This window comes from Marmota flaviventris, chromosome 16, assembly GCF_047511675.1.
Source record: "Marmota flaviventris isolate mMarFla1 chromosome 16, mMarFla1.hap1, whole genome shotgun sequence".
Taxonomy (NCBI): domain Eukaryota; kingdom Metazoa; phylum Chordata; class Mammalia; order Rodentia; family Sciuridae; genus Marmota; species Marmota flaviventris.
Genome location: NC_092513.1, coordinates 70,313,268 through 70,333,561, shown reverse-complemented (window position 1 = coordinate 70,333,561; position 20,294 = coordinate 70,313,268). Strand labels below are relative to the sequence as shown.

The 20,294-nt window shown below is 43.7% G+C and overlaps 1 non-coding gene across 1 annotated transcript; it reads right to left on the bottom strand.

Annotated features, from left to right (window-relative positions):
* Positions 1-234: 234 nt before the first annotated feature.
* LOC114108213 (U6 spliceosomal RNA) lies at positions 235-340 on the bottom strand. The gene has a single exon (XR_003585438.1). It is a non-coding gene; the product is annotated as a U6 spliceosomal RNA (small nuclear RNA).
* Between the last annotated feature and the right edge of the window lie 19,954 nt (positions 341-20,294).

The following is a 20,294-nucleotide window of genomic DNA, read 5'->3' as shown; positions in this document are numbered from 1 at the left end:
TGTTAACAAATGTGTCTGTGAAGTTGTACCTAGACAGAGAAGCCTATGTGTCCTACTCTATTCTTCTTCTGAGTTTTCTTATTCTAATTTGTTATATATGAGAGTAAAATGCATTACAATTCATATTGCACACATAGAGCACAATTTTTCATATCTCTGTATAGAAAGTATATTCACACCATTTGTGTCTTCATACATGTACTTAGGATAATGATGTCCATCTCATTCCACCAAAAAAATATGGAACACTTATGAATTTGCATGTCATCCTGGCTCGGGCTCCATGCCAATCTTCTCTGTATCATTCCAATTTTAGTATATGTGCTGCCAAAGTGAGCACGAAGTTACTATTTTTATGTATCTCTCTCATGATGGTAAAACACTCAGGTTTAATTTAATTTTTACTTTTCATTTCTCTGTTTTGATAAATCATGAACACAACCACAGTTTCATAGACATGGAGAAAAATTCCATCTCCTATGTAACTTAGCCTAGGATATTGTCCATGGAATACCTAAACACAGATAGAATTTTAAATTTCAAAATCTTAAGGATCCTGAATTTTTTTTCAAAATGCTTTTCAAAAATTTGAAAGAATTTGTCATAAACTTTAGTATGTTGTTTCGATGGAATAAGATAAGTATGTCTGCAGACAGACTATAATATTTTTAAAGATTTCAGTCCACAATTGCCTTCTGGTAATGGAAAAAAAAATTAGTCTTCAAATTAACTGGACTTAGGGTCGTTTGGTTTGGTGAGGGAACATTCCAGACGGAAACTCTGAACTACAAGAGGGTAATGCAAATCAGATGTTCAAACCAAGGGGTTTTTAATGTATGTATACATGCAAATATAGCCCTTGGCTTGTCAGCAATCTGATTTTCTCCTAGTGATTCTAACATGCTTTAGACCTGCCTCCTAAGCAACCTGCTCTGAAGCCATCCCTCATGCTTGGCTCCTTAGATCCTGTTACTTTTCTTTGCTCATGATACATTGACCACCATATGTACCCCTTAATTATATATGCACTGCAGACCCGGATTATGTGGCTTTGGCTGCCTTAGTTGACAGGGTGAGGGCGACCCTGTTTGATTTCACAGCTTTACTGCTTCTCTGCTCCTCATCTGAAATGTGCAGCTACAGCTGCCTTGCTCGGGTTAGATAGAAGCTCATAAAAAAGCAAGAAGGATTGGGCACAGTGGTGCACGCCTATAATCCAGCAGCTTGGGAGGCTGAGGCAGGAGGACTGTGAGTTCAAAGCTAGCCTTAGCAATTTAGTGAGGCCCTAAGCAACTAAGCAAGACCCCATCTCTAAATAAAGTATTTTAAAAGGGCTGGGGATGTGGCTCAGTGGTTAAATGCCCCTGGGTTCAATCCCTCGTACCAAAAAAAAAAAAAAAAAAAAAAGGTGAGATGATTAAAGATGGAAGGACCCCCTTGGTTATTGAGATGATAGATGATTTTTTTTTATATTTCTCTATGTTTTACAATTTTGTTCAGGTCCTCTATTTTTCCAAAGCCGCAAGATCAACATTTGTTTTAAAACATACATACACACACACACTCAAAAGCAAATGTACTAAGATGATTCAATTGTGGGAGTTGGAGTGATTTTTATATTCTCACATTTCCATGCATTTCCCAAATACTGCTTTTCTAAAAACAAATTATTCGCAAAAATAACCCATGAACTACCAAAATAAAAGTATTTTTCTTATGGAAATGATTAAGTATTATAAAGCAGGCTTTAAAGTATCTGATCTCTCAGGATCTAGATTCCCATTGCTTTTGAACTCTACTTCAAAAAAATATTTTGGTGGTGGGGCAGGGACAAGGGGTTGAACCCAGGGGCACTTAACCACTGAGCCACAACCCCAGCCCTTTTTTGGTATTCTTTTTAGAGGTAGGATGTCCCTGAGTTGATTAGGGCCTTGCTAAGTTGCTGAGGCTGGCTTTGAACTCTCGATCTTCCTGCCTCAGTCGCCCAAGACACTGGGATTACAGGTATAATAATATTTCTTGATAGAGATTTAACGTTTTAGACTTTTCAGCCTTCTTGTCTATTTTAATATTTTCAACATTCCTGACTATTCACTCCACACTGGTGAGGTTCTGAACAGCAAGGCTCTCCCCTTCTCTCTAAAACACAATAATATTTATTTTCTCTTTTTCTTTTTTCTGTGTGTGCATGTGTGTGCACATATGTGTGCTGGGAACTGAAGCCAGGGCCTCTGCATGCTAGGCACGGGCTCCCGCACTCCACCACCAAACTTCATCCCCAGTCCTTTCTTTTGTTTCATTTGTCTTTGCGGAGCTATGTGTTCTAATTTTCTTCAGGGGACTGTACTGCCTTTGGGATGATGAACTGTTTGTTTTGACAGTAAACTGAACATCTAAATAGCTACTTCCCAGGTTAATAAATAAAAGCCTGTTCAATATTTCTTACCAACAAAAGGTTTTATCAGAAGTCTCCAATTCTGGATGCTGGGTATACAGCACCATCCAGCTGGGTGTTACTTTGAACTTCTTGATTAATGAAATAGCCATTGGTGTTTTTGTCCAGCTCTGCACCAATCTTACACCATTTTAATTATCAAATTTTTAAAAAAGTAATAAATCTAGATATCCAGTACTTCTCTGAACTTTTTCTAAATCCACACCATCCAATGTAGTTATTCCTTGCTAGAAAGGTAAAATGCACACCAGATTTTGAAGACTTAGTACCAACACGAATATAAAATATTTGTTGATGATTTTTATGTTGTTTACATGTTAAATTGATAATGCTTTGAATGTACATATTAAATAAAATATAGTACTAAAATTAATTATACTGGTTAATTATTAATTATACTTTTAATGTAGCTTCTAGAAAATCTTAAATTATGTGTGTAGGTCACACCTTTGGCTTGGGCTGTACTTCTCTCAGATGTTGCTGTACTAGAACTATCTGGTTTTTCAATTTCTTCTTTAGTAAAAAAATTTAAGCTGTATTTTTTCTAAAGCTTTTCCATTTTGTCTAAGTTTTCAAGTGTATTAGCATAATGGGGATCATCATGTTATCTTATGACCATTTCAGTGTTCATAGCATTGGTAGTGATGCCTCCTTTTTAAAACCAAAATTTTTGTCTGAGTTATCTGTGTCTTCTCAAGGCCTACATCAGTGCTTTTTCCTTTTTTTCTTGATCAGTCATGCTAGAGATTTGTCAATTATTAATCTTTTATATTTGGTGGAGGGGTACTGGGGATTGAAAGGTGCTCTATAACTGAGCTGTGTGCCCAGTCCTTTTTATTTTATTTTATTTTGAGAAAGAGTCTCACTATATTACTAAACTTGTGATCCTCCTGCCTCAGCCTCCTAAATCACTGAGATTATAGCTGTGGCCACTCCCCAGCAATTATTCCCCTTTTTAGGAACCAACTTTAACCTTGTTACTCCTTGTTTTATATGTTTGCTATGTATTTCACAAATTTCTCCTGTATTGACTACTTTCCTTTTTCAGTACTCTTTGTGGTTTTAGCCTAGCACAGTGGGGCACACCTGTAATCTCAGAAACTTAGGACACTCAAGCAGGAGGATCACAAGTTTGAGGCCCTCTGTAATTTAGTGAGACTCTGTTTCAAAATAAAATAAAAAGGGGTGGCGACGTAGCTCAGTGTTCAAGCACCCTGGGTTCAATCTCTAGTACCACCAAAGGAAAAAAAAAAAAACTTCCAGTGTTTTCTTTTTCTTTCTTTCTTTCTTTCTTTTTCTTTCTTTCTTTCTTTCTTTCTTCCTTCCTTCCTTCCTTCCTTTCTTTTCCTTTTTCTCCCCACTAATTATTGAATAGTATGCTTGAATTATTGATTTTTAAACATTTTTATCTTCGTACTTTATATTCCACATGTCTAATATATATCATTTTATTTAGTTTAGTCTAAGTATTTTTTAGTTTCCATTGTGATTTCTTATTTGACCCATAATATATTTCAAAATATCTTTCATCATTTCCAACCAAGTAAAAATGTTTTCTTTTAATTATTGGCTCAGTAATTGACTTCTAACAATTTCACTGTGGTCAGAGAAGATTCCTCTGTAAAATTGGTGGAGACTTACTTTTATGGCCCAGAATATTGTGAGTTTCTGTGTGTTCCTTGTTTGTTTGAAAGGACTGTATTCTGCAGGTGTTGGGGGGCAGTGTCTACGCAGCATTTAGTTTAAGTTGTTAATTATGTCATGTCAGCTTTTTGTTGCTATGACCAACATACCTGACAGTAACAACTTAGAGGAGAGAAGATTTGTTTGGGCTCGTGGTTTAAGAGATTCAGTCCATGGTCTGTCTGCTCTGTTGCTCTGGGCCTGAGATAAGGCAGAACATCATGGCGGAAGGCTGTGGCAGAGGAAATCTGCTCAGCCATGGCAGCCAGGAAGCAGAGGGAGAAAGAAGGTGGTGCAGGAAAGGGCCAGAGAGAAGACAATCCCTACCAGGTACACTCCAGTGACCTACATCCTCCAGTTAAGTCTCACCTCCCAATAACCCATTCAGCCATCAGTGGGTCAATCTACTGATTAGGTCAGAGCATCATGATCCAATCACTCACCCACACCCTCACCCCTGAGCACATGAGACTAGGGGCATTTCCGATCCAACCCATTATATTCTTCTCCTAACCCCAAACCCTGACATTAATCATGCTCAAATCTTCTACATCATCAGCTTTTCTTTCAACTACTGAAATGTTTTAGATTTCCTTCCTATGATTATGCGTTTATTTCTTATTTTAGCTGTCAGTTTTTTTATTTAAATATATTGAGGTTATACTCGTAGGTGCATATAGATTTAAAATGATCATTCTTGTGAATTTAGGCTTGGATCATTATGAATACTCTTGAAAAATACATAAGTAATCATGAACAGAATTTTCAGAGCAATATGGAGATAAAGGCCATTCTGTTGGGGCCTCAGAAGGAAATGAGGAGCATGTTTATTTTGCATGATGGAGGAAAGGCGGTCCTCATTATAGGGTGGTAAAGAACTTGGCTGAATCAAGCTCATGTTCTAGTGTTTTGCAGAAGGAACCAGTTGCGAATGATGAAAGTAGATATTTAGCTGAGATTTCTAAGCAGCGTTTTGAGAGAGCATCTTGGTTTCTCCCAAGTCTTACAGTAAATGTGAGAAGAGCCTGACCCCAGCCTAGCTCAACTCCTGGCCTGCAGAGCTGCGGGCACAGGACCTCCAGCCCGGGGACACTGGAAGACAGGGCTCCAAACCACAGGGGTTTATTCTTGAGCCTTAAGAGATCATGGAGTTCTCGTCGTTTGGACTTCCTTGGGAATTGTCGCCCCTTCCTTGTTTCTCTTTCTCTTGGAATGGGGATGCCCACCCTGTGCCTGGCATATTTGCTTGGTTTCACAGGTTCAGAGCTGGAGAAGAATTTTACCCCCGGATGAATCCTACCTCCTATCTCATCTCCCATATCCGGCTGAGGTGATATTTAAATGAGCACTTAGGTTTTAGACTTCAGAGTTGATGCTGGAACTTAGGGGATGGAATGAAGGTATTTGTCATACGAGAAACACATGAATTGGGGGGTGTGGAGGGGTGCATATATGTCCCAAACAGATTCCTTTGTCAAAGCCCCATCTCTCAATGTGACCGGCCACCCAGCCCGGGGTACTATGACAGGCCTTAATAAAATAGAGTTGTTCTGAATAAAAAGGAACAAATTACATGCAACAAGAAGAATTTCAAATCGTAAAAATACTGTGCCAAGTGGAAAAAGCCAGACCCCTCAAAATATATTCTACATTATTCCATTTATATGAAGTCCTGTAATTGGCAAAACAAATCTAATTTCTGTGATTGAAATCAGATCGGTGGTTGCTTTAGGGGTGGGTAGAATGGGATTAACTGAGAAGGGCACAGGGGATGTTTTGGGGACAAAAATATCCTATATCTTTCTGAGAATATTCATTTGTTAAACCCCACTGACTAGTATAAATAGACCTTTGCATTTCAGTGTAATAAATAGTACCTCAGGAAACTGAAAGTAGTTGGGCCTCCTTATCCACAGGTTCCTCATCCACAGATTCAACCAACTGAGGACTGAAAATGTTTTCGTTAAAGATAACAATAACAAACATCAATAAAACAATAAGAATTAAAAATACAGCCAGGCATGGTGGCGCACACCTGTAATCCCAGCAACCCCTGGGGCTGCAGCAGAAGAATCACAAGTTCAAGGCCAACCTGAGCGACTTAGCCAGGCCCTGTCTCAAAATAAAATAAAAAGCACTGGGAATACAACCCAGTAGTAGAGCATCCTGGGTTAAATCTCCAGCACCAACACAGCAAGACTTTAAAACTAAAAATCACCAATTTTAGCTGAGCTCAGTGGTGCATACCTGTCATTTCAGCTACTTGGGAGGCTGAGGCAGGAGGATGACAAGTTTGAGACCAGCCTGGCAACTTAGAGTTGCCCAGTCTTAGAGTTGCTTAGTCTTGCTAGACCCTGTCTCAAAATAAAAATATTTTTAAAAGGACTGGGAGTGTATCTCAGTGGTGGGACACTCCCAAGTTCAATCCCTGGTGCCAAAAATGAAAATTTAAAAAATTTAAAAATCAAAGATTTAGAGAGATAAATAATGCCCCTGACACGCAGGTGCTGATGGTGACAGCTGATTAGGGTGGATGGCACATGCACAGACCATTCACTCAGCCCATAAGTATTCCCAAAGCCTGTCCCTGGAGAGGTGGGTAGGGACTCGCTCCTCTGTCTCCAGAGTGTACATAGTCATAGGCAACCCAAGTGAGCAAACCTTCTCCTTTGCAGAACTCATTTCAGTGATGGGCATGTGGTGTGGCACGTGTGTCCCAGTCCCCATTCTTTGCGCCACCCCTTTCTATTTCCTTCTTGAGAAGATAGAAGATCTAGGAGCTGGGGAATCCATTCCAGTGCTGGGGCTACTGCAATTCCTAGGGTGGCAGAAGAAGCCCAGGGAGAATCAGAGGTCCTCTGGAGACTGGTCTCCACTGTCCTGGGACGGTAGGTGACTCCATGAGAATGCCTGAGGGTTTTCCCTGTGGAATATTATACTACAGGGTTATTTTGAAGGGTGAGAAAGAGCCAGGTGTGGTGGCGCAAGCCTGTAATCCCAGCGGCTCAGGAGGCTGAGGCAGGAGGATCGCACGTTCAAAGCCAGCCTCGGCAATGGCAAGGCGCTAAGCAACTCAGTGAGACCCTGTCTCTAAATAAAATACAAAATAGGGCTGGGGATGTGGCTCAGGGGCTGAGTGCCCCTGAGATCAATCCCTGGTACAAAAAAAAAAAAAAACATTGTGTGAGAAAGAACACCAAGCAGAAGAAGAGCAATCATTAACATCGGGAGCCAAAGGTAAGGAAAGAAGCATGATGGCTCTTCTCTCTGGTGTTGGGATGAGACTATGTACACTCTCCATGCTATTTCATCCTGAAATCCCTAGTACAGTTCATCTGGGGTGACTGTGGAGGCTGAGCGGCCCTCCCTGATTGTAGCATGAAGTCAGAGATAAAGTGATGAATCGAAAGATCAGGGTACCCTGAGGAAAGGGGGATGGAAAGCCAAGAGAAGAGAAGAAGGGGTCACGTAGTTTGGCCGAGCCGTTGAACCCTATTTTAACTTTAAGAATATGTACAGGCTGAACTGGCAAAGCAAAAATCCCTTTAAAATTGCCGTGGGCTCCAAATTCTGTGCACAGGATAATGTTCATTTTTTTCCAACGGTGGATTTGGGCTCTTTAGGGAGATTTCTAGGGTAATTTAAAAAAACCCAAAGTCCCTGAGGTGATCCATCAATTGAAGGTACATACCAGGGGTAGCACAGTATGCTCCACTGTCCCGTGTCTCCATGTTTTCCCAAGTTCATGCTAAAACCAAGTGAACAAAAGCCATTAAAAGCAGCCCAGAAACAAGGAAGCAAGACTGGGGATGGAGGGGAATCCCTCTCTCTAAGCCATTTACAGACCCACAGTCAGTTTACCCCTCAGTCCTAATTGTTAACCCAATTCCCTCAGGTCTGAGGTCTCCATTCTAAACCCACCATCGACTTCCGGCCAGCTCTGGGGCTGTCCTGACTTGCACTGGGAAATGCAGCCCATGGAAAATATTAACAAGATGGGGGACAAAACTCTGTGACTCTCAATGGAGGCTGCATTAAAGACCTGTTTTCTGGACTCGCCTGCACCCCTCCCCCTCCTGGCCTGCAGTCCTAGCCACTCCCCATGGCAGGGCAGGGCAGGCAGAGCTCTGCAGGGCTCAGGCCCCACTTCCTGAGCCGGCTCAGTGCTGGCTGCCAAGACAACTCAACTGAGACCCTCTATGATCTGCCTTCTTGAAAGAGCCACTGTCCCATTCACGCAGCCCTCCTGGGACGGCTTGCATGCCGTGAGAAGCCAGCAGGGCCCTCTGAGGGCTGCTCAGTCCAGAGCTGCCCATGGTGCTGCGGGGCCTTCATGGAGACCGTCTTGCTGCCCAGCTTCTCGCTCTGCCCAACCCTGCTTCCTTCCCTTCCAGAAAGTTCTCCTCAAAGACAGCTTCCAGGGATCCCATTCCCCTCTCCCTTCACGCTGAAGGTATTCGTGGAGCTCAGGCCTGGGGAGACCATGCACTGTCCACCTGGAAATGAAACTATCAAGCCTGGGGCCTCGACATACCTCCGAAGGCCTTAGTAGGTGCACGTCTAGGCCAAGTCCATCCAGAGCCTTTTGCTTAACTCCTGGCGTCACATTTGACCTCCACAAACTGCTTTCTGTCCCTGAGCCTGTTCATCCTCATCTGCCAGATGGGAGGGTTAGGCCAGAGAAGCACTGCAGGTCCTTTGGCACTGGCCTGGCCCTGTCCCCTCCCACACCCTCTCCTGCACCCACTCCTGCTGCATGCCGGTCCTCCACCCTGCCTTCTCCCTGAAGGTCCTGGGTAACAGGGCCCACTGCACTTGGCCCAGAGCACCTCACCTGGGGCCCACAGCGAGAGGAGGAAGCTTCTAGCCCCGTGGGGCTTTCCAAGGTGCAACAGGCCCCTAGGGTTGGGCCCAGGGATACCCTCCCACCCCAGGGAAGAGGCCCAGGCCTGCATTCACTGGACCCAGGGGCCCCGAGGGGAGAGCGCCCAAGCTGCCTCTGGTTCCCTTGGGAACTGGAGGGGGTGTCAGGGTGTGTTCCCTTTCTGCTCTCAGCTGGGAACAGAGCTGGTGGAGAATTTTCCCCTCTGAGCAGAGAGAAGCCTCTCCCCTCCCCCGCCCCGCCCCCATCACTCCCACAGCCCACCAGCTCTCCGGGCTGGGCCAGCAGTTGGGCCTTTCTTTCTGCACACAATTGACTGGAGGGCCGGAGTCTGGTCCATTCAGACACCACATGGAACACTGGGCTCTCAGCTTCTGGACTCATCATCTCTTCCAGCAGATCCCAAATCTAACAGGCCTGAACTCTCCCAGAGACAGACTTGCTGCTCTCTGCAGCTTTAAGATTTAAGATCGCACCTTATTTTTCCTGGGGGTTCCTGTGGACATTGAGTTCTGGCTACTTTCCCCCCCTCTGAAGCTGAAAGGTTCAATTCTTCCATCTATCCATCAACAAATGGCATTGAATGACGGTGCTCAGTGACCCAGGATGCCACAGGAGACAAAACACACTATACATATTTTCTGGTCTCCCTGGAAAATTAGTGCAAACACTTTCATCACTGCAGAGAAGGAAAATATGCGCGGAGCAGTGAAGATCTGCTTTGTTTTTGTTTTGTTTTTCTAAAGGAGGCCCCCCTCCTTCAAACAGTGAGGTTTGTATTGTTCTTTGACTGCAAATTAACCAGTTAAGTAGAATTCCTGTGTGCGTCCCCCTGTCTGCAAGCCTAGGCCCTCACTCCCTCCCTGTGCCTCTGACATGCCCCAGGACTGCTGCCTTGGCCCCTCCGGTGTGGTGGTGGTGGAAATCAGGCCATTTTTGCCCTGGCTTGTTCAAAGTAGCACTTGAAATGTTTTAATTCCAATTCACACCCTACTTGGCCTCCATTTTAAGCTCCATTTTAAAGAATTCTCTCCTCTAGGTGAATCCAATACCAAATATGTGTTGGATTCAGTAGAAAACCGGTCAGGTGGCTCCAGCTTTTTGTCTCTCCTGTTAAATTTTTGCTTTTATGAAGAGATATGATCTCGCCCCCTGGAAATAAAGGCGGAGGAGAACCCGAGGCTCAGGGCCCTCCCTGCAGCCCTCCCGTCCTGCTCTGGGTGAAGTCCCTCCCTCTGCTTGGTGGGGAGGACAGTTAATCTCCTAAGACACAGAAGTGGGGCCTGACCGCTGTAGGATGGACATGCCTGTCGTGCACAGGGTGGTCTGTTTAAAACAGTTCCCATATGATGCAATACAACTTGAAAAGGAAACTCTTTCAGATGACTCATCGTTTAACAATAATAATTAGCATTTGGGAATCTTGCTGAGAACACCCAGCAGAAGAGTATTTTATTGATTTCTTAAGAGTTTCCACACTCTGGCTGGGACCTCAGTCAAGACATTGTATTAAAGACTGACATCCAAATTCATTTGCACAAATTTGGGAGAGGGAAGATTAACTATAACAATGCTTCAAGGGGAAAGGCCTTAAGGACCTTCGAAGACCTTGAATTCAGATAAGCCATCAGTGGAATCTAGCTGTTCAAAAAGCCAATAAAATCTCGGGATGCATCAATAAAAGCCTAAAATCTTGGGCTGGGGCTGGGGCTCAGTGTTAGAGCGCTTACCTAGGATGCGTGAGGCACTGGGTTTAATCCTCAGCACCACATAAAATTAAACAAATAAAATAAAGGCATGCTGTCCATCTACAACTACAAAAAAAAAAAAAGCCTAAGATCTTGAACAAAGGAGGTGATGCCCCCACTGATGGTCTGGCCACATAGAGAATGTGTTTTAGTTATAGGTGGTACAATTTTAAAAACAGATATTAACAAGCCAGGCACAGTGGTGTATGCCTGTAATCCCAGTGACTCATGAGGCTGAGACAGGAGGATGGAGAGTTCAAACCCAGTCTCAGCAACTTAGCAACTCATTAAGTCCTTAAGCAACTCAGTGAGACCCTGTCTCTATTAAAATATAAAAAGGGCTGGGGTGGTGACTTGGTGGTTAAGCACCCCTGGATTCAATCCCTAGTATCAAAAAAAGCAAAAATAGATGTCAACAAATCAGTGACAACCTAAATAATGAAGACTCTGGAAATCCTGCAAAATAATCACAACTAGATTCACTAGAAGAACAGGATTCTCAGTTAGAATCTGGTCACAGTCCCAGCTCTGTAACTTATAAACTGTGATCCTAGTAAATTACTTAATCTTGCCTCCATGTCCTCATCTACAAAAATGGTGATAACAGTACTACCCATATCATGGGTTTATTGAGGATTAAATATATAACACCTATGTAGCTTATGGCAAAGTGTCTGGCACACAGCATGCGTCAATAAATATGAAATACTATTATCAACAATATGAATAGTCATTACAAGGCTATCTTACGTTCGTTTGGCATTTTCAGTTTATTAACTGACTATGTCATTAGGCTAATCATTGTTCTAATGTTCACATTTAATGTGAATTAGTCACTGAGCATCCTAAATCTGAAAATCTGAAATTCACAATCTTCCAGAATATGAAATTTGGAGCCCCAACATGATGCCGCAGTGGAAAATTTAATACCCTGAAACTTTGTTTCATGAACAGAATTATTTTAAAATATTACACTAAATGACCTTCAGGCTGTGCGTTTGAGATACATGCGAAATATAAATGGATTTCATGTTTAGACTTGAGTCCCTTCCCTAAGATACCTCACAATGTATGTACAAATATGCCAAAATCTGAAAAACATTCAAAAGACTGTCATTTTGAATAAGGGATACTCGATCTGTATCATTCTCATTTTGCAGAAGAAAAGAACTTCCAGGTCATCTGCCCAGAGAGGCCTTTGCTTTCTGTTCAGTTGGCCAAGCAACAGTTGCCCCGACCACTGTAAGTCCTGCCACCCAAGCAGCATCTTAGCACCTGGCAGCTGCTGGGTAAGGCACTGGATTTGATCCTCAGCACCACATAAAAATAAATAAAATAAAGGCATGCTGTCCATCTACAACTACATATATATATATATATATATATATATATATATATATAGAGAGAGAGAGAGAGAGAGAGAGAGAGAGAGAGCAGTTGGGCCTTTCTTTCTGCACACAATCTTTTCTCTCAAGTACGCGGAGGTGGTGGGTAGTGAGGCAGGAACCCAGGGCCTTGCACGCACACCCCCAGGCCTGCATTTTCTAATTTTTGTTTTTAATTTACAATGCCTTTATGCTGCCTGCAATAAAGAGCTAAAAAGCCTTACAACAGTCCAGAGCTGCTGTTTCCGGTACACAGCAACCAGCCCTACGACACCTCCAGTTTCCAAAAGGTAAGAGTTGGCAGAACCTTCTCATGTCCACCCACGTCCACTCAACTCTCTCCTTCTTCTCCACCACCAGATTTTGTCTGGGTAGAACCAGGCCCATGAAGACTCACTTTCATTCAGAGTCAGGGGTGGCCAGATGGCCCAGTTCTCATCCAATGAGAAGTCGATGTTATTGATTCATTACTGTTACAGTTTTCTTCTATTAAATGCCTGTGGCAAATAGGAAAAGTTTGTATGATGCATGAATTCCAGCTTTGGTTTTTTCCTACCTAAAAAAATGTCAGCACTGAAGATGGCAAGAGCCAGGTGGGCAAAGCCCACATTCAGCATATGGGAGGATCCTTGGTAAGGTCTAAAACCCTTTGCCTTGTCACAAAAGTCTGGGATTGTGGTTAGACTCCAAACTGGGGGATCTTTTTAATTGCTCTGGACAAAGCCAGGGGAAGGGGGCAGGTGAGGTGTGTCTTTTCCTCTTCTAAGTTTGGCAGTTCCGAATGGCACAAAGGTCCTTTGTTTAAGCATACTGCACGGTGTAAGCAATTCCTGGGATTTTTTAAATGGCTTCCATTTTCCTAGAGGAGAAGCTGGTGATGATGTGCCTGGCTCTCTGCCTCGACAGCCCTCTGCTGAAGTCACTTACCCCCCGGGGTTTGGAGGTTTGGTTCTCCTCCCAACCCAAGGTGACCCCTGTCCCCAGGCAGGGGGAAGAAAAGTGCCACAGTCTCTCCTGCCTTGTCTTCCCTGCTCATCTGGCTCAGCTACAAGGAGGAAGGGACTTTATGTCATTAGGCTAATTATCACTCCTGTCTGAGAGCGATGGACATTTGTACAAGTCGCGGAAGTAAAAACACCAAAGATGTGTTTTGTAAAATCAGCTTGTAAATATAAACCAAGGTGAACTCTTTCAAAGCAAAGTATTCCAAAAACACTTGACCTCCATGGTCCAAGTGTTGAACACAGACCTTCAGCTTCTGAGTGGTCACAAGGAGGCATAAGGGACCCTCTAGGACTTATTCTTATTTTCCAGGAAACACCCCCACTTAAAGGAAAGAGAAGAAAAAAACACTTAAAAATTCCCATGAAGCTTCCACTACACGACCCTTAGCATCGAGCCTCTTCCATGAAAGGCTTGCACATTTCCATACAGCCCCATTATTATTCAGACTGGTCAAAACTCTGCTATTTTTTTTTAACTTAAGGAAAGTAATTTGATGAAATTTAACGGCCCTAATGAATTAAGCAGAGGAAAATGCAGAAGGCTTTAATAACAGCAAACCTATTGAAATGAAAGAGTCTATACATTGTTCTACTGACACTTACGAGCAGAGCAAACCAGATGTAGGTTGCCAAGGAAAGTTCGGCTTGTAAATGGTAAGAAAAGCCTATACTGCCAGGCTCCGCTGGGCTCTGCTTTTTCTTCATTAAAATGCACTGTCAATCAGGTTGAAAAGAAATGTCTAATTAACACCATAGGGCACCAAAAAATTTAGCGTCAGAACTCAGCTGCCATCCCTTTTTACAACTGTATCTCTCTAAGCAACTCCATGCCTCTCTTTCCACCCTTCCCCCACACCACGGCCCCTCCCCCATATTCTTTGCTTATGATCAAAAGCATCTGAGAAATTGCAAAATGCATTGCATTACACAACTCCCTCTTTATAGCTGTGAACCGGCTAGAACTCAAGTTTCCAGCAACTTCCCTCCTTTTCATGCCCTGTATTCATGGGAGGATCCAGATACAATAGAAACTAACAAAAACCAACAGGTTCCATCTTGAAATCTCCCTTTTCAAGATGTTGGAAGAAGAGAGAGAGTTCTAGCCTGGCATCATCTCCTCTGGCTTCACCACTGAGCAACTGTGTCATAGGAAGATGCTCCTTCATGCTGCTGAGTCTTGGCTTCATTGCTCAAAAGTTGGGACTAAGTAAGAAGGTCTTGGCAGACTGTTTCAAGAACCAGTGGAGACCAGGTGGGTGATATAGGAGGGTTCTGTAATACTCAATGCTCTCTCACTGTTACCCACGCATTCTCTCAAGTCTCTTCTTTCAGGACCCCAGGCTGGAATTTCCACTGATCTTTAAGCCACTCTCCCCTCCCTTCCCCTCCTTTCTGCACTTGGCTACCTGATTAGTCCTAGTTGAACCCCATTTAGTCAGTCTCACTGCTGGAGGAGCCCCACAGTTCCAAGACCCATGCTGTTCACTGGGCATTGAAGACCCCACAGTAATGCCACTATCTGCTTTCGGACTGTCTCCCTTGATCTGATTCTGCCTATTAGTTGTGAAGTCTCTTATTTTTTAAGCCAGGTTTTCATAGCCTCTTTTATTTCTTCAACTGCGCTCACTCACATGGTCATGGTACAGCTCGCATGTGATCTCCCTGATGCCACCCTCGCTCGATGGTTCCATGTTGTGGCTTTGCTGATTCTGTCTCTCGTGAGACCTTGTTTTTCATACATTCTCTGGTTGCATTTTTGTATTGTGATTCGTACCCTCTGTAACGTTATCTAAAGGAATTTCTTGAAGCCTCCGTGTAAGGTCCGTTCCCCCAGAAAGAATCCTAGTTTGCCATTCGCCAAATGCATTCTCAGTTTTATTCATTTGGACAAATTCTAAAAATTTCTCAGACCACACAGGTGGTGTGGATTTGGGCCACACTTGTGCATAAAGGTCTGGCCTGTGGCTATTCATTCTCAGGGTTATTTTCCATCTTGAGTAAATGCCAAAGGGGGGCAGATTTTCTTCCAGTGTTTTCCTTTGAAGGAGCAGGCTTATGTCACCCTTTGAAGGTGTGTTTACATAGGTCTCAAGTGTATGTGGGGGTCTCTTGTCCCCCCATTACCATCAGGCAGCCCTTTCAGATCAACACTCCAGGCAACTGGGGGTTGACTGGACCCCAGGGCAGCTGCTGGCTTCAGCACTCGTCACTCCTGAATCCATACTTTTTCATAATTTTGAAATTTGAAGATTTCCTTTACTTTCTAGAAAAAAATAGTTATGAAATGTATAACATGTACACCTATGATCCCAGCGGCTCGGGAGACGGAGGCAGCAGGATCCCAAGTTCAAAGCCATCCTCAGCAACTTAGTGAGGCCCTAAGCAACTCAGTGAGACCCTGTCTGTAAATAAAATATAAAAAAAAGGCTAGGGATATGGCTCAGGGGTTGAGTGCCACTGAGTTCAATTCCCGGGAAAGAAAGGAAGGAAGGAAGGAAGGAAGGAGGGAGGGAGGGAGGGAGGGAGGGAGGGAAGGAAGGAAGGAAGAAAGAAATTTATAACATGCAGCTGTACATTTTTAAAAGACATTTTAAAGAATCAAGCATTTTGGGGCTGGGATTGTGGCTCAGTGGTAGAACTCTTGTCTAGCATGTGTGAGGCCCTGGGTTCAATCCTCAGCACCACATAAAAAAATAAATAAACAAAATAAAGGTATTGTGTCCAACTATTTCTAAAAAAAATAAATATTAAAAAAAAAGAATCAAGCATTTTTAGGGATTTTGTAGGGGAATGGTTTTCAGGACATTTAGTTTACTATTATCACTTCTTTGCAAGACTTCCTAGATCATCCAAATAATCTTTTTGTTTTTCAAGCCTGCTGTGCACATTGCAGACTCCTCACATAACTCATAATATCTTGTCTCTCTGTGTGTGCATGTCTGTCTGTCTCTCTCTCTCTCTCTCTCTCTCTCTCTCTCTTTCTTCTCCTCTTCCTCCTCCTCCTCCTCCTTCTGCTCTTCGTTCTTCTTCTTCTTGAAGGGGGTACTGGAGATTGAACCCAGGGGTACTTTACCACTGAGTCACACTCCTAGCCCTTTTTACTTTTTTAGTTTGAGACAGGTCCTCACTAAGATGCTGAAGCTGGCCTTGAACTTGTGATTTTCCTGCCTCGGCCTCCCAAATGGCTGAAATTACAGGTGTGGACCACTGCACCCATCTGATGTCTTGTCCTTTAATACAGCCATCCTGTGTTAGTCAGCTTTTCAGTGCTATAACAAAATACCTGAAGTAACTAACTTATACAGAGAAAAGATTTTTTGGCTTATGACTCACGACAGCAGCATGACTGAAGGTAGAGAGCCCTGCCTGAACAGAGCCATGGCAACCTCAAGCCCTCTGGCAGGCATCTGGGGAGACCACAGGTGTTATGAGGCTACAGTCCCTGATGGAAACAGAACAGGAAATGAGGCTGAAGGGACAGGCAGCAGCCCTGCGCATTAGGCTATGTTTATACGCAACGGAACAGACCAAGTGACATTGACTCATCAACCTGCTCCAATTGCCTCAAATAAATCACCACAACCATGTTTATGTCATATGTGGTGCTGTTCCGTGCACAGTGGCACATTGGTAGCTTTTGATCAATGTAGTGGCACGGTCCGAACCATGCTTTGGACACGTGATAGTTTAGAGGGAAGAAAACTGGAGTCAGTAAGATCCGCTGTGACAGTGTTTCTGGATGAGGAGGAATCACCTGGGGACCTGGTTGACACAGACTCCCAGGTCCCAGCCCTGGAGATGCCAATTCAGTAGCTCCTGCAGCACTCTGTAAGCACTGCTGCTGCTGCTGCTGCGGGGGCCGCAGGTCTCGGGTGCTCAGGAATCCTGAGGTAGGAGGCCTTGGCATGAGTGCAGCAATCTGCAGCACCTGCCCTTGCAAGCCTCTTGACCATGGGAACAGGAGGGCAGGCTCCATAGAGAACTCTACTCTGCTTTCGTGATTCGGGATGGTTTGTGTGTTTTCTGGTGTCTGTGTATGGAGGTCGGACTATGAGCTCTTGGGGACAGGACCAAGTGTGACTCCCGGTTACCTCTCTGCCTGGTACAGATAGCGTGCTTCACAAAGAGTTGTTGGCTAAACATGTGGCATGACTGAGTGGCTGAGGGCGGGAAGTCACTACAGGTTCCATGTGGACGTCCTCTCCAAAATTCATGTGTTGAAACTTCATTGCCAATGTGACCACATTCAGAGATGGGGCATTTAAGAGGTGACCAAGTCATGAGGATGAAGCTCTGGTGAGTGGGGTTAAGGTCTTTACAAAAAAGGCTTCCACCTTTTTCTGCCTGCCCTTCCGCTTTCTGCCATGTGAGGACACAGCAGTTAAGGCACCATCTTGGAAGCAGAGAGCAGAGAGCAGCCTTTCACTGTATCTGCCCGTGCCTTGATCTTGGACTTGCCAGCCTCCAGAACTCTGAGAAAATTAATTTCTGTTCTTTATAAATTGCCCAGGATATGGTATTTGGTTACAGCAACACAAATGAACCAAGACAGGAGTGAAAGTCACAAGTTGTGTTCTGGTGGTAGAGAATCCATGGTATCAAGGAAAGTAATAGAAATGAAAGAGAAGCTATGGGGATATAGCTCAGTGGTGGCACCCTTGCCTAGCATGCATGAGGCCCTATGTTTGATCCCCTATACTTTAAAAAAAGAATCAAAAACAACAAGAAGCACACAAAGCAAAATATAAGAACTGCAGGATTCTTATTTTCAACGACTAAAATTTACTCCATCCACTTTAGGTGAGGAGCAAGTTCATTGACAAGATATAGGGTGACTGGGGTCACAACCCAGTAGTAGAGCATTTGCCTAGCCCGTGGGAGGCACTGGGTTCAATCCTCAGCACCATGTAAAAATAAATAAAGGTACTGTGTCCATCTACAACTAAAAAATTTCTTAAAAAAAAAAAAAGATATAGGGTGTCTCATGGAGGGAGTCCAGAGGGTTCAAGCCACACCAGGAATCTTCGTGGGTAGGGTTAAGTCATCATTGCCCTACAGAGCTACCCAGGAGGACAAACATGTTGCTGGTGCAAGAGAGACTGGTCCCCTTACTCTGTCTTTACCTTCCCTGGGCACCAGGTGCCATCTTGTCCTGCCCCTGTGGCCCCTGCCATTGATGGCACTCCAGTGTCACTCCCAGGTAACTTCTAATGAACAAGCCTTTGCCAAGTGTGTAAGGAGACTTGGCAAGAAAACTAGTGTACAGAGGTCAGACTCTGAGCTCCTGGGTGCAGGGGTGTGACTCACTTACCTGTCGCCTGATACAATTGGCATGCTCCACAAAGAGCTGTTGGCTAAACATGAGTATCCCCCAAGTGTGGAAAAAGGGCTCAAACAGGCAAGTGTCAGTCATCACGGAATGGTTACGAACACTCAGTTGACTGGCAGAAATGGGGACAATGGCATTAACTTTCAACTAGCGTTCCCAGGGGGTGCCTAAGCCCCCAGAAAGAATCATCCAAGAGCAAGACTGTTGAAGAAGTCAATTTAGCTTAAATGAAGCAGTTGCCAACTATCTAGTAAAATAAATTTGCTGGTACAGAATTAGGGAATTTGAATGGTAACTTCTGAATTGTATTATTTTGTTGATGAAAAATTTTTCCTCACATAATTGGGAAAAATAAATGGGTCAATGCTCTCCTGGGAGATTCAGTGATGCAAAGAGGTTTCTACAATAGTGTATTTATTATAGCAGGATTTTGTCTCTGCCAAGGTGGCAGTGACATGAAAGGAATCTAACCAATCTGTTTTCCCCGAACTCTTCCAACGGGAGGTCTGAGGTTCCAGAACCGTAGTCATCACTTTGAAATGCAGGTTGATCCAAAGATGGGATTAAGATAAGCAAATGAGCTTAATACCCACATTGGAATGTGAGTCCTGCAAACAGTAAATAGTTCAGTGCTTACTGTTATCTCATCATCTCATTTTCTAGAAGGAATTAATCTGCCTACCAAAGAGCCCTGCTGACCACCGGGGTTACTGGAGATAAATTTTTAACCACAAAATCTAATGATACTCCAAAGCCAATTCATGAGACTCCCCTGAGCATAGCCTCATAGCCTCGTTTCTATAAATAAAGGGAATTTTTTCGCTGTGAGGTGTAAAAATCTGCAAATGATTCCATCAACTTTGACAACATCTATCAAGAACAAAAGTCTGAAGCTGGGGAGGGTGCGGAGAGCCACTTCAAACCCACACAAGGCTGAGCTGTGCTTTCCAGCATTGCTCGGTTACTTTGAGCAAGGGTCTCAGTTCACTTGAGATTCTTTTCCCTCTTTCACCACTTTTATTCAACATTGTCCTTTTCATTTATTTTTAGGCCTCAGGTTGAAACTCAGAGTTTCTATCAAAGTCAGTTGGCCCTAGAAAAGTTGAAAGGAGATCCCACTTGTCTCTGTCCTCCATCCCGTCTTCCAACAGTTGGATTTCTTCCTCTCCCTCTTGCTGAGCACCCAGTATTCCTGAGCTGCCTCCAACACCTACCTGTCCACTCCTGTAAGTCTGAGTTTGGCATGTTGCCAGCCAGATGGGGCCAGAGGGTCTGAAATGGAATCAAGTTGTAGATGAGTTTTTCTTTTAAATCAACTTGGAGAAAAGACCAAAAGCAAACTTGAGGATCTGGAGAGATAATGACTTTGGTGGCTATTTGATGATCCATTTGTAGGATGTTTCCCAATTTGTTCAATAGTATGTGGTGAGCTTCGAATACACAGACAATACACATTAAGCACCTTCCACGTGCTACAGGCTGTCCTGGTTACTGGGAGCTACAAGATGAGATATCCCATGGTTCTGGTAGCTCAAGGTCGATGCAGAATGCAGGGATCTACAGAAATAATTGCAACATGCTGATTGGCTATTCCACCTTTGAGTTTCCATTGCATTGGGCATGAACATCTTTTGGCACTTGCCTTAAACCTTGGTTTCCCCAGATCCTGACCCAGGGCCAGGGGTCGAGCAGGCTTTCAAACAAACAATAATGAGCGAATAAACAAATAACATATTGTGGAATTACTAACAAAGTATGTCAGGAAAAATCACCTCTGGCTAGAGGAAAAAGGAAGTCTTACAAGAAAT